Genomic DNA, 15,800 nt, shown 5'->3' on the forward strand with positions numbered 1-15,800 from the left:
CATCACTGTTCATGCAGGCACCCAGGAGAAGCTCTTGGCAAGCATCCCTGGCTCCGCCTCCCCTCCCATCTCCCGTTGGTCCCCATCTTGATTCTTTCAGTGAAGTGGCTCTGGAATTCTGTCCTCCTCTCAAATCCCACCCCAGCCTCAGTGTCCACCTCACTGCCTTGATCAGGTCTTGCCTAAACTATCTTGTTTTCCTAATATCATCACCCTTTCTTCAGCCAACCCATCACATCCTGTGTACAGTCCCTGCCCCAGGAGGACACGGAGTGCGTGGGCTCCAAGCAGTTTCACGTGGAGCTGGAGCTGGAGCTGCAGCCTGGCCTCAGGGCCGGGCTGGATCCCGACGTGTCCCGCACGGTGGAAGCCTACTGGGCACCCGTGTGCCCAGCCTGGACTTGGGGCAGGGGGTGGGGTCCTCACAGGGAAAGCCTTCAGCCAGTGGGGGTGGGAGACGGTGCATAAACATGCCCCCTTCTCCACCGGGGACCCCCCTCCAGCCTCAAAGATCCTGAAGGAGCCGAGCCCCCATGTCAGTGGCCACACCTGCAGCCACGTGCGGTCGGTCCCCTCCCCGGCAGCTCCCGTCTCTCACTTCCTTTCCAGGAACTTGCCTTTCCCCCAACAATCAGTCCTAAGCTGTCCTCGCAGGCTCTGGTTTTGGGGGAACTTAGGCTGAAACTGTGACTAAGGGTCACAACAGACAAAAACAACTGCAGATTTTACTAGCAAAATCCTTTTCTTATTATAATTTTCCAGAAAAATAATTTTCTGGTTTCATAACAAATGTGTTCAGGGAGTTTGTTAGCTTGATGCAGTAAATCACAGGTGGCTAGAGATTGGTCAGTATGTGATGTGGACCTCACTCCTACCACTCACAGGTTATGAACACGGCCAATGTGATCATCCCAGTAAGCTTCAGTTTCCGCATCGATGCCACGGGGTGGTGACAGTCCTCACAGAGCTGCAGTGAGTCTCAAATGCAGTCGTGGGGTAGAAGTGCCTCTCAGAACCCGAAATGCTGAACATTCACTTCCATCCTTGGCCACGTAACTACATTTCTGTACAGGGGCAGTTATGCAATGGAGAAAAGCAAGCTGTTGTTGTCATTATAACCATAACATTCAGTTACAGGAAACTAAAATTGGCTACTGCAATTAAGAATACATCAGCTTGAATATGTATTTCCATTATCATATTTTTTTACCTTTGTTTTTTTTCTTTTTATTTAATAGCTTGAGTTTACCGATGTTGATCTGATAGAAGCTAAGGAGTTGACTCACCAGCAAACAGGATGCTTTTTGGCTTCAAGTGCATTACTAAGGGACATGGGGTTCTTTTCACTTACAACAGCACCTTTGATTTACCATTTCCTCCCTTTTTTATCAAGTCATGAAGTGTGATGCAATAACATTCACCAAGTAGCACTGTCCTAACAGATATGAAAATAGCCATCATATCACCTGATGGGCAGCAGAGTGTGATGGACAAGCCAACCTGGAATGGCCTGAAATGTTGATTTGTTAACCGATGTGCAAACAGTTGATTTCAGCTTATGCTAGGAATGTGACGCCTGTCCATAAAACGTCTGAGAAGGCCGGTAAACAAAAGTCAAGTGCACCGATGTCCAGACCCACCTACTGTTATTCTAAAATCATGCAGTTCCTTTTCTTTTAAAAAAGACTGATTCTTATGCAGTACAACCGGAATCCCACCTATGATAAAGGGATGCTACTTCAGCTCTTCAAAGGGGTTGCTCCCTAGATAGAACACATAGAAATTACACACAAATAACATTTTTTCTGTGTTGTATTTTTAAGCTGTGTGTATTGCTCCAGCATGAATATCTTTGAGACTACTTCTGAATTTTTTCCATATCATCTTAAAAAAAGGCACTTTGACCCTCAAAATAATGCGCTTCATTTGGGTCCTAAAGGTTGGTGTTTATAGGATCAATAAATGAACACGAATATCACAAACCCCGCCTTGTCGGCATGTGTGGTCTTTGCTTTGAGTCAAAGCCACTTTCCCACCCCTGGAAAACTTGCTGGAGGGCCTGTGGTTTCCACGTGGTTAATTTTCAAAACGCTCCATACGTCCAGCAGGTGACAGCTGATCCTCTGCCACCTTGGCGCCCGCGATGGGCAGCGTTCTTCTCTGCCGTCACGCACACCTCGCTCTCTGCCCTGCCACTCTACCCTTCAGTGGGCCCTGCACCCACCCACTCTTGATCCTTGTGTAAAGCTCCTTTCTTCAGATCTGCGCACCTCTGGCCTGGGTGGCTCTGTCTGCTGTGAGCTTTCCTGCCTGCCTTTTTCTTCTCTGCCACCGACCTGTTCCCAGGTGATGGCATCAACTTTTTCAATGCCATTTGTTTTTCTCTTACTTGGTGCCTGCCCTGAAGAACCCACATGCCTCTAGCCTATGACTTCACATCTACATTTGTCCACCTTTACTTTTCATTTGAGTTTGTCAGTTACAGAAAATCATGTAGAGCAAACTTTAAATCCCCCTGAATCCCAAAACACCCCTGCTGCTGTGGGCTCCCATTTCCCTGGGACGGAGCCCGACGCCTCCCGCCTCACGGCACGTCCACCTCCCACAGGGCGGCTCTCCTCGCCCACAGTGGGTCACAGTCACGTTCCCATTGCACTAAGCTATTTCCACTTTCCTCATGACGGCCCTCCTCCTCTTTATTCTGCTTTATTTTCCCCCTGGATATTTTTCTCACTCTCCACTACACTTAGCTTATTCAATCCTATTAATACACTTAACTAATTTAAGCCTGACTTTAGACCTGACCACTACCATTCAAGAGGGGTTATGAACATATTTCTCATGGGTACCTGAACAATCGTTTTAAGGTAACACATTTCATTATTCTATTTGTGATTTCCTCTCCATTTCTTGAGAAGATTTGTGAAAAACTCAACAGAAAGACTGGGTTTCCTTGTTATTGTGCCCAATTTTTTGCACAGAAACAGCTAACGACCTAACCAAGGATTATAAATTTTTGAGAGTAGATATCTATCTATTTTTCTATTTTTAACCACTGTATCCTCAGAAGCTTTCACTGTGTTCAGCTCATAGAAGACATTCAATGCGTGTGAGTTGGAATAATAACAACTGGACGGTTGAGTAGACATATATTTCCGGTATGGGCACAGTCACACAGCGTCATGCAGAATCCAGTTTATTTCAGTTTTCATTACATCCTCAGTTAACTTCCCTTGCCAGTAAAGCTCTTGAGAAACACCAGACATGTCTACGAGATATCCAAGTGTACAGACGTAATTTCCTTATTAATTGTATTATGGAATGTCTCACTTGCCTCTATAGTTTACTTTCATAAATAATGTGGGGCATTTGTATTTGTATATATTTGTATTTCTGATGATATATTTACAGCAGACCCCTGATTGTGAAATTATTAGGTCATTGGCATACATTGTTAGCATCTTTAAATTATAATAACAAAATTCTTTCCTCAAAGTGTAGAACAGTTTATACTTTGACAGCATATACAACCATGTTTCTCCACATCCTTTGAAATATTTACTCTTTTAACTTATTAAAACACTTGAAATTAAAAAAATAATTTAGAAATTTTTAAACACGTCCAGAAAAGAGAGTGCGGGGCAGGGAACTGCCACAGACCGAACCTCAGCGAGAGCAGCCCTCCCACGAACAAGCTTATCTCACCTATTTCCACTCGCACATCCTGCCCCTGTGTCACTGCGGATCCCGGACATCATCTCATCTCACCTATATTTAACTATGTGTTTTTGATAGATACAGGTACTTTTTGCAAGCAAAACTATAATAGTATTATCACACCAAAACAAAATTAGCAATAATTCCTTAGTCTCCTTAAACATTTAGTGTTAAACGTGTACTTACAATACAGACAGACCTAATAGCCTCCTCATTTGCGTTTCTTCCAAGGTAATTTTTTGTTGAAGAAACCAAGTTTATATCCTATAGGATTTCCAAAAGTCAGGATATTGAAGGGTGCATATTCACAGTGCCATTCGATATATTCCTCTATCTTTTATTTCCTGTAAACATGGAGCCAGATTAATCAGTTAATTAAGATATTTATTTGTTCATTCACTGGTAAGCTCACTTTACTAGTGCTGTTGATAACTCTATAAGGAAATACCTGATGTGTGTTTGTCTTTTCATATTGGTAATTATTGATAATTATTAATGAAGTCCCTTGACTGATAGAGGGTTGCAAAGTGTGATGATTTTAATTATCCTTTTTCATTTGTTAGCTAGAATACTTTCTTAAGAAAAACTACATATCAACAATTCAGTTGTAATAATGTACAGTTCAAACAGGAAAAACTAGCTAAATGCTCCTCCATCCGGCCCCTTTATTTTCCAATTTTCAAAACAATGAGTGACTTCATTAGTACTTTCAGAAGATGTCCTATCAGAGTTGCTTTCAAAGTATCATCAAAGCTCATAGGTTTAAACACATCTGTGGGTTTAATCCAATGCAACTATGATAGGCATTGAAACCCCACGCAGGCTGGGTCCCGCACATTGGTTGTGACCCCGACCACCGGTAATCACTCCCTTATGTTCCCATTTGACAAGAGGCTCCATACTCACAGTGTGTGTTTTCCTGCCCGAGGAGTAGTTTTTCCATCAGTTCTTTCAGTTTTCAAAAGTTGTAAGCATATTCATATCCTATGCAAATTCAGGTTTATTCTTTTCGATCGAATTCACATTATTGCATTTATTAATAATTTCAATAGAAAATATTTAAAACAAAGTGTTACACATTATTGGAAACAGTGACCATTCTTAGGCAGTTCTTGGCAAAAAATCATCTTTGTTTTCCCATCAGGTGAACTGCAGGTTTCAGTCTCAGAAAACTTTGGCTCCTGTGATTTCATATTTATTTTCCCACTCTGAATAATCCCAGTATGTCGCACCTTCTTCGCCTTCCTCCCCTTTACACCCCCTAGAACGAGGCAGATGTCCTCCAGTAACGGACCACTCGGGTCCGTTCCCAGGGCTTGTGAGCTTCCGGTGTGAGCTTCCCTGCCAGGCTCATCTCATACCTAAATTTCACTTTTACTTTGAGTCTTATACCAAATGTACTTCTCTGAGGCAAAACATTTAAACTAGTGAACTGGTTGTAAGGTCTTCTTTCTGAATTACAACAATTAAATTATTGAATTGTTAGTGCCTGATCTCGCGCCTTTTCCCCACACCACCTCAGGGTTCCTGAGAGCCCTTGAATCATCTTTTCATCTCTGAACTCCTGGGGCCCAGCTTAGGGTGTAGAACAAAGGAGGCCCTCAGTAAATATTTGTAGAATGGAGGATTAAAATCCTCGTGGGATCCTGCCAAGTGATGACCCTCTGATCCTTTTCTCTGGGGTTGTCAGGATGACCAGCCTAACCCATCTCCAAATTTAGTAGGTAATCGATCCACAGTTACATCTTACTTGCTGATTTTGTGTTCACAATGTAATTTTATGCTCATTAAAGAGTGAAGGTGTATAAGTTAAGGTAATGCTATCTTTTGTATTCTATGAAATCCAAAATAACACAATTGAAATATATTACTCATTCACACAAAAGGTTCAAACATACCTTCTGTGACTTGGGGCCCAGGCTTTGTACATCTGTTTGCTCTGTGATTCCCTCATGCTTTGATGTTCTCTGCTGGATGCCCTTCGTGGTGTGAGCAGATGTCCAGGGGATGGTGGAGTTGGCACATCTTAGACCTGATACGATCCTCATTGTTTCTGCTCACCTGGCACCTGCGGAGTGTCTGGGAAACAAAGTTCACGGCTGGGCAGCCATTTGCCAGAAACCAGTGGAAAAGGAATAGGGGCATTTGGTGGGCAGACGTCCATCTCTGCCATGGCCAACATCTAAGATGCTTCAATTGACAATCTAACACCATACTGTCAGTGCTCGAAAGCATGCTTTGTTTTTCTTGTTATTTAACTTAGAGTGAGTAACTCATCGAAAGCATCAGTTATTAAATGCAAAGTGTTGTGGATTTTGGGATCAGAGTAGAAGGGAGAAATGGGTTCTGATTCATTCGGTATCTGCAATGATGGGTCTGAGTGTCTAAGAGGATTTAAGGATGCCTGTCTGTCACATGTACAGACCGTGGGCTATGTATGCAGCAAAGATTTGATTGCTTGTGCTAATTATCTATTGAACTTACATATTCATGTAAAATTTAAAGAATGAATCCACACACATTCTTCCATTTGTTTTACAAAGACAGACATACAAAGAGAATCATTTCATCCTAGCATTGATTCTTAGTAGCAAAAATGAGTCACCTATATGTCTACAAATAGATGATCATTTATATAAACTATGATCCAGATGGTAAAGAAAACTGCAGACACTGATTTGTCAACATGCATTTTTTATATGAAAGACATTTTCTCAATATCTTCTACATGAATGGACTTCAAAATATGATGCATATTATGACTTAATTTTATAAAAATCTGTACATTGTTTTAGTTTTCTACTGATGCATAACATAGCACCACAAATTATCAGATTAGAATAATACCTACTTTTATTCATGATTCTGTGGGCTAGAAATCGACTATGAGGTGAATAGATTCTCTACTTGAGATTGTAAAATGCTGAAAGCAAGGACCGATCTGCCTTTCTTTCTGAATCTCTGAAAATCATTGACCTCCGGACTCGTCTGCACGGGCAGGATTCAGCTGCCTGTAGCTGTGGGACTCAGGCCGCCATGTTCTCGACACGAGGCTCCCTCCGTCTTGAAGACAGAAATGGCCAGGAGAATCCTCACACTTCTAATTTCTTTGAATTCCTCATTCTGCCTTCTTCTTTTCTACTGCCATTCTACTTTTAACAGCTTGTGCGAATTACATTCAGCTCATCAGAAATTCAGGATAATCTTCCTCTCTTAAAATCAACTGATGAGTATCCTTACTCTTATATATAAAGTTCCTTTAGCCAGAGGATAAGTGATTCCAGGGTAGAATCCCTTTGGGAGCCATGATCCTGCCTACCACACACTATATGTTGAACATATAGTTCAAACAGTTGAACCTCACATGGATGATTGTATTGGTCTTTTTCTCTTGTATATACTAATTTTGTTTTTCAGTTAAGTGAATATGTTACTTATGTGTGTGTTTTGTTTTGTTTTTTCAGAAAAAAAAATAAGAAAGAAAGGATTAGTCTATCTACGTTTAGCAGAAGAAAGTACTTCAGCCTTGACAACTGCCCACAGCATTGCTGACTCTAGTTTGGATTTAAACACTTGGTTTCTCACTGTGTTTCTGATTTGTTCCTTGAGGTACTCTGGGCTGGACAGCCTGCGTTTCTGAGACTTACATGAATGGATTGTCAAGAATTGCTGTGACATGGGAACAGAACAGGTTTATGATGAGTGTGCCATGCTCTAGGCACATATTCGTGTTTCTCAAACTTGTAATGAGACAGTGGCTCTGCAGGAATCAGATGTGAGCAGCCCCGTAATGAGATGCTTGGCTGGGGCTCTCATCAGACGCCTTGCTGGGAGTGTGTAATTACACGTTTGACTTGTTGAATGCAGTGAGGAGTGTGACGGAGCAGAATGAGCTTGGGTGTTGGTGGAGTGTAATGCCACGTGTGCCTGGACTGCAAAGAGGCCCTCAGGCAAGCCTGTGCGAAATGTGGGCGGACGGTGAAATGTGCATTCCCTGGTGACACGGAGGAGGCGGTGCTGCGCCGCGGTGGTGACATGGAGGCGGTGCTGGGGAGCACACTGGGCGGGAAGGAGGTGCACCGGCACGTTCCACTGGGGCAGGAGCAGATGACGTCTCTCTCTCCCCGGCGTGCGGCCATTCATTAGAACGACGAGGTGGGATGAGGCCGTGCGAGTGGACTCACCTCGTGGCCCAGGGCGCTGAGGATGGGCCAGGGCGAGGCCCCCACTTCATTGCAGCGGGACTGGGAACCACTATTCAGGCGAATCACGACTGGTCCCCAGGGCCTCCGGAGGATCGCACGCGTGCGTCTAAGGGCTCACGGCCATGCCCGCAGGGTATGCAGGCCCCCCGGGTGTGCCCCTGTCGCTGCAGGGGGCGCAGCAGAGGCGGTGGCCCCGCGGCTCCGAGGGCCTCCGTTTGACAGTGATGCGCACGGCCAGGAAGACGGGGACCTGCGGGCAGAGCCCTCGGGCAGCTCTGAGCGGGGAAGTCGGATCGGGTGACACGGGTCTGAGCCTCAGCTTCCTCTCCGGCAGGACAGGGAATAGTTCTGCCTCTTAGGGGCCTTCAGACGTGGAAATGAATTTAAGTGTTTAGAACAGTGTCGGCTGGTAACTGGTCAGTTAGGACAGTATTTGTCTGTAGGTAACGAAAAATACAGCCAAGTGACCTCAGCAAGCGTGGGGAGGCTGTTCCCACGGCCCCAGGACCCCGAGCACGTGCGGGGGCTGCGCTGCCCTCGGCCGTGGTCCGCGGGACCTGGGCTCCCGGGGTCTGCCTGCCCTGCGGTGCCCGTCCTGCAGCATTCCCACCACGGGCCACGCAGGCGCCCCCCCAGACAGCCCGTCCTTACCTGGTGTCAGGACTTGGCAGGCGGAGGCCCCCGTGCGGGTCCGCGTGCCACCTCGTGCGCTTCCTTCCATTCCAGCCGCGCCCCCGCTGACTAGTCGCTGGCTTCCCGGGGGCCCGGAGGGGTGTGTTTATTAGCTTTGCAACGTATGTATATTGAAGTCTCACCGGCCTTCCTGAGGACTGGTAGGTGGTCTTATTGATTAAGGATAATGCCCTTTTGTCATCGTTCCAGCTGTCAACGCCGAGCAAGAGTGAATGGTGGAGTCACTGTCTTTTCACCAGAAACCCTTAGCAACTCAATAAAACCTCAGAGAAAAATAAATCATTCTCAAAGCAAAAGGACTGTAATTCTACATGAAAGTCATATTCCTGTGATCTTCTCTATTGCATGTAAGGTTACAAATAGAACAAATAGTGTTTTTGTCCCCCAAGATAAAGCTGATGTTTCTTTCTTTACTTCTACTTAAAATAGGAAAAGCTGCATTTTTATGGTAGAAATAACATAATGGTTACAGAAGAAACCAAACCAGCAGATTCATGTGTCCCAGTGAGTGTAAAGGGTTAACGCTCCGAGCGTTGCACGAGGGGTAATTGACAGACTGAAGAGCCCCTCGGCGGTCGTTAGCTGTATCTCTGCGGGGCCATCGGTGACCCGTCTCTTTCATCTCTTTCTCTAAGCCTGAAAAGGAAATTTATCACACAGTACGAATTATCTGTCTGAAAAGAATCGTCGCCTGAGACTGGGCACTGCTGTGAATTTCTCCTTTAATGATGAAAAGGTGATGGTGGATAATGCATTATTCAGGTTAGTCTAAGTTGTGCTTCAGTAAAATAAAACCTCCACGATTTACTAGTTTAATGAAATCAAAGGATTATTCTTATTCATGCCAGGTGTCCGAAGAAGGCTGGCAGGAGCGGCTCTGCTCACCAAAAGACTTGAGGGATCCCCGCAGACAAAGGTGCTGCCACCTTATCATGCCATTTTTCCAGCACAAAGGATTCATTACAGCATCCCAGAAAGAGGGTTGAGAATCTGGCGCAGAGGATCAGAAGCTTCCGTCTGGAAGTGACATGTTATTTTCCCTCCTGTTTCTCTATCCAAACCCATTCACATGGTCATGGACCCAGAAATAAGGAAGAGCGGGGTGCCAGGGCACAAGGGTCATTTCTATCCTATTTGTTATTCTGTTTCATTTCTCCAAACTGCTAAAGAAACACAAAAGTCGTATTTGCTCTATCCACTCCCTTATTCCCACTCCGCTTCCCCTAAAAGCTCTGATGCGAATGTCTCTGAGGACTGACACATTCTCACGTCTTTGGTCTTAAAACCCACAGAACATTCCTAAAATATGGAACCTCGCTGAACACTTAACCCCTTTCACGACTCTCCTCACTGGGTATCATTCCTTTGAACGGGTCCCCCAGCTCCTGAGCATGTCTCGGCCCCTGGCCAGTTCTCACCTCATGTCCCCGTTATCCTGGGACGCCTTGTTCTGTTTTAGTCTCTCTTTCTTCCTCCTTCCCGCCAGTGCTTGTTGCCTGTTTCCCTCCCTCCTTCCCTCCTTTTCTTCCCCTGTCATTCCTTTTCAGCTTCCATTTTGCAATTATATAGGCAGGATTTTGCTAAATGTTGTTGCTCCTATTGGAGAGATCAAAATTTTATTTATTTAGAACTGCTAACAATTCAAATGAATGCTAAATGCTTACTAAGGCATTTTGATATTTCAGTTTTTTCCCTACTGTTTAACTAATTTCATTCGTTTTGTAATTTCTTAAACCTTTTTTGTATTTTATTGTGTGTAACCTCAATAAAAAGTCACAAAAAAAGAAACATTTGAGCCCTTTTTAAGTGTCCAGTTCAATGGCAGTAATCACATTCACAACCTGTGCAGCCTCCACCAGCCCCCCCTTCAGACTGTTCATCGTGGTGTATGGGAACCTCACTTTTATGGGCTGATCCCATATCCTACAACTTGACTGAATGGGGTTATTAGTTCCAACACTTCTCTGGTGCAATTGTTAGGGTTTCCTACATATAGGATCACATCTGTGAATAGCAATGACTTTCCTTCTTTACCCTTCCTCCTTCCCCGACTGCTCCGGTCAGGACTACAGTGAACAGATTCCTAACAACCGCATCTTGTTTTGTTCCTGATCTTTGGGGAAAAGTTTTCAGTGTTTCAGCACTGAGTGTGATGCTGGCTGTGGGTTTTCATGTACGGTCTTTATTATGCTGAGGTACGTTTTTCTGTTAGTTCATAGTGTTTTCATCATGAAAGAGAGTTCAATTTTCTCGAGCTCTTTTTCTGCATGATATGCGTGTCATTTCCTCATTCTGTTAATGTTAACACATGGTAATGATTGATTTTCATACACTGAACTGCCCTTGAATTCCAGGAACACATCCCACTTAGTTATGGTGTATGTTCACTTCCTGAATCTGATTTACTAGTATTCTGTGGAGGATTTTGTGTCACTATTCTCAGAGGATATCGGCGTAAGTTTTCATGCTGTGTGGTGTCTCTGTCTGCCTTTGGGGTCGGGCATGTTGGCCCCAGAATGAGTCTGGAAGTGTCACCTGTTCTTCAGCCTTTGGGAGAGTTTGAAAAGAACTGATGCTCAGTCTCTCTTAAATATTAGTAGAATTCACAGATGAAGCCACCAGGGACTTGGTATTCCTTTTGGGGGAGGTATTTGATGACCAATTCAGTCTCCTCACCAGTTACAGCTCCATTCAGATTTTCCCTTTATTCACAGTTCAGTCTTGGTAGGTTGTATGTTTGTAGGAATTTGTCCATCTCCTCTAGGTTATTCAATTTGTAGGGTCACAGTTTTTTATTATCTCTTTTATAATCCTTTTTCCTTTCTCTAACTCCAGAAGTGGTGTGCCCCCACTTTCATTTCTTATTTTATTAATTTCTTTCAGTCTTTCTTCATTTTTCAAAGTCAGTCTAGCTAAATGTTCATTTTGTTCATTTTGCTGACCCTTTCAAAGAAACAATTTTTTGGTTTCATTGATTTTCTCTATAGTTTTTCTATTTCCTATTTTATCTACACTTTAATCTTATTTCTTCCTTCCTCTTGCTAGTTTTGTGTTTAGTTTATTCTTTCTCTAGTTCCTTAATGCATAAAATAAGGTTGTTGATTTGAGTCTTGTTTTCTAATGTAAGCATTAGCAGTACAATCCTATTAATTTATGTATATTGTGTTTTTATTGTCACTTATCCAAAGACATTCTAATTTCCTTTCTGATTTATTTTTAAGCTCATTTATTGTTTGAGTATATTGTTCAATTTCAACATATTTGTGAACTTCCCAGTTTTCCTTCTACTGTGCCTTTCTACTTTCATTCAGAAAATACACTCAGTATGACCTCAGAACAGAGAGTGTGATAAGAAGAATCACTTTATATGAGTTTAACCTTTTAGAATTTATTAAGCTTGCTTTGTGACCTAACATTAGTCTACTTTGGGGAACATTCCATGTACACTTACCACAAATGTTCTGTTATTGGGTGAAGTGTTTCTTGTGTGTTCGGCCTAATTTACCTTTAGTGTTGTTCAAGTCCTGCATTTCCTTGTAGATATTCTGCGAGGTTGTTCTATGCATTATTGAAAATGGGACATTGAAGCCTCTTACAACTATTTAAGAGCTGTCTATTCCATACTTCAATTTTCAGTATTTACCTCATATTCTTAGGATCCTGGATGTTTGGTGCATGCACGTTTATAATTGTTATAAACCTTCGTGCATTGACTGTACTATCAGTAGATAATGTGCCTCTTTGTCTCATGTGATAGATTTTACAGTAAAGTCTATTTTGTCTGATATTAGTGCAGCACCCCTGCTTTCTTTTGGTTACTGTTCACATGGAATATCTTTTTTCTTCCTTTCACTTTCAGTCTATCTGCATTTTTGTATTTAAAGTGAATCTTTTAGACAGCTCACGGTTGGATCTGATTTTTTTAATCCATTCTGTCAATATGTTTTGTCTTGACTGGGGAGTTTAATCCATTTGTATTTGAAGTCATGACTGCGAGGGAAGGACTGACTTTTGCCATGCTGGCATTTCTCTATGACTTACACCTTTTTGTCCATCCTTTCCTCCATTGTTGTCTTTCTTCATGTTTACTTGATTTTTTGGAACAGCCCGTTCATAATGACAACCTGCTTCTTCTCCCAAACCAAGACACACCACCTTGGAAAAGGTGTGGGGCAAAACCAAGCAAAAACACACATGAAGTTGCCTGTCATTTCAAATGTTGTTTGTTTTTTTTTCCTTTCCCAGATTGGTCTGACACTTGGTAGTTGTAGGTCTTTGACTGTTTTCCAGAGATCCTATAAGGCTGTTTCAGCCAATATCTAGTTGTTTATTTAATGTTCCCATTGGGGAAAGAGGAAGTGGCGTTTCCTAGTCTGCCTTCCTATTATCACTCCAAACTTAGTTCTTAAAATAAGAACTTATTACAAAGGTATTATATCAAATGTTCATTTTTTTTAACAGATAAGAAAACCATGATATGGAGAGGCTGAGTAACTATGCCAAGGTTAAGCAGGGAGTAGCCCCCAGAGAGGGGTTTTGGAGCATGTTCCTTAATTTCAAGAATTCATTGAGCATGTTTATTTAGAGTAGAAAAGGAGACTTGATTTCTCCATTCTAAGATAGAAGATATAATATATTCTAAGATATGTTATATCCTAAGATGGTGATATCTTTTCTAAGATAGAGAAGGGCTCTTGATGTTCCCATTCTGTTTTCTGATCTTTTATTCTGACCCTGAATTTAGAAATCACAAAGGAAGCGATATGTGGGTACTTAAATCCGATTTCCATGCCATGGCGAAGCAGGAGAAATCAAAGTGGAGCCAGAAAGGAAAAAGTGGTGCATCACTGATATAAATAACACGCAGAAGGAAAACTAACTTTGCCCTCCAGGTGTGCAGAGCATCTGTGAATAATGACTTTTTATTTTAGCTACTCTTTCACTAAGGGTTTTGAAATCTACTGAGTAGGAAGGGTCACCAGAGGATGATTTAGTGGAAATTGGAAAACAATAGTTTTAGAAGAGTGTTTGATTTCAATATATATCTTATGCTCTCTGGGGACCTCTCCCTTCTTAGCATCGAGACCACGTTTGGCAGGCAGTTGGCAGGAGGTAAAGGTCTGCAGTGAGGGACTACAAATAAGACAATTACTGGAATTCAGAAAAGCAAAAAGCCTTTCCCCACACAGAGAACTGAATATCAAACAGTAGTTTTATCCTACACTCTAAATGAAATGTACCTGCCTATTTCACTCTAGCTTGTGTCTAAATGCCAGTGGTGGGAGGTCTACCCTATCAAATGCCATTTTTTTCTTAATATTCACTTGAGAAGCAAAGGATTGCCTGGGAAACATGATAGGGCCTATAACAATGGCTTAGAGGGCTTACTTATTTTGGAATAATCAATTGATAAACATTATCAATAGTTTATGAATCATTCTCACACAAATCTTTTAATGAATATCTCAAATGCGCCCAGCTCTTCTATGGTGTTGAGAAAATGTGATGCATAAAATATCTTCAGTTCAAGGAGCTCAATAAGCAAGAGTGATTGGATGACAAATATATGGGTGAAGAGTTGATTTATTAATTCAGAGACTATTTGCTGAGTGTTTGCTCAGATATCACAGTGCATGTGATGTGTGCTAAGGTAAGAGGGCATAACCAGTGGTGTAGGAACAGAGGTGGGGCTCAATATGAAGAAGGACTCAGTTGCCTTTTGTAAAATTCAAGCCTTGTTTACGGCTGAAAATCAGTTACAGGCTTAATATGAACTAGTGAGGCGGATGGACAAAGTCTGCACATTAGCTCTAAGAAAACAGCCCACACTGAATGAAGGAGGCAGCTACTGAAAGGTGGATCCAGAACACGGCCCTCATCTTAGGAATAATGCACGTGCATGCTTTGTGGAGGCCTGCACTGTGATCTCTGCAGTGTGGTGGCTGGCACTCGCTCTGCCCAACCCTGCATCTGTACAGGAAGACAGATGGCTGTGAGAACTCAGAAAACTCTTCACTCCAGTGCAAAGTAGCAGTGAGTGACCACCTGCAATTACCCTCATGGAATGAGATTTGAGAGAGAGAAGTTCATTCTCTAGTCTTTGTCCTTAAATCTGAATGCCTGCTTAGCAACACAACATACCATGATAGGGCTGAGACCCTATTGTGCCCAGGGAGCCCAGTGAGGTGCGGATGTCCCAGCAGTGGCCACGAGGCATGGCCTGTGTCCATCAGGGCCAGAAGGAAAGTGAAGAGCAGCAGACCCAGGGCAGCTGCAGCCCCCAGTGAGATGCATGGAGCTGCTGGCATGCCCATGGAGAGTGTGGGGCAGGAAATGAGAAGCACATGCTCAGCATCCCTGCAAGGAGAAATCTATTGGTAGAACCCAGAAATATTATTCAAGAAGACAATTTTGGAGTTAACCATGGACTGGCTTGAGCAAATGAGGACCAAGCCTGGGAAGACCAAGGTCACAGGTGACGGTGTGCCCCCCCATCTGTACCCATGTTGGAAGGCAGAGGAAATTCAGGCAGCCTGTAAACACACAAAGTGAAGTGCCTGTCAGATGGTGAAATGCATGATTTCTTTTTTTCCTTTTTTAAACAATGCTTTATTGAGCTTTAATTCGTATACCATACAATTCACCCACCTAAACGGCACAATTCGGAGGTTTTTAGAATATACACAGACTTGCACAAATATCACCACAATCTAACTTAACCATATTTTCCTAATACTAAAAAGAATCCCTTTATTGCCATTAGCGGTCCCACCCTCAACCCGCACGCTTTGCCTTCCTGTCTTCCGGGGAGCCTCCCTCTGCTTTCTCTGCGTTTTTCTTGACAGTCCACATAAACGAAATCAAGCAATACGTGTCCTCCTTTCCCTGCTTGTTTCACTTCGGGTAACGTTTTCAGGGACCGTTCATGTGGTAGCATGAACAGTGCTTTTGGTGGTTGAATGAAATTCTATTCTGTAGATTGACAAAATGACGTCTATCATTCATTAGGTGATGGACACTTGAGCTTGTTTGAGCCTTTTGGCTACTGTGAGTAATGCTGCCTTGAGTATCCCTGGCCAAGTTTTGTGTGGATGTTTTCATTTCTTTCGGATGTATACCTGGAAGTGAAATTATGAGGTCAATATTTAACATTTTGAGTCATCGCCAAACTATTTCCTAAAATGA

Source organism: Manis javanica, chromosome 7 (genome assembly GCF_040802235.1).
Source record: "Manis javanica isolate MJ-LG chromosome 7, MJ_LKY, whole genome shotgun sequence".
In the NCBI taxonomy this organism is placed as follows: Eukaryota; Metazoa; Chordata; class Mammalia; order Pholidota; family Manidae; genus Manis; species Manis javanica.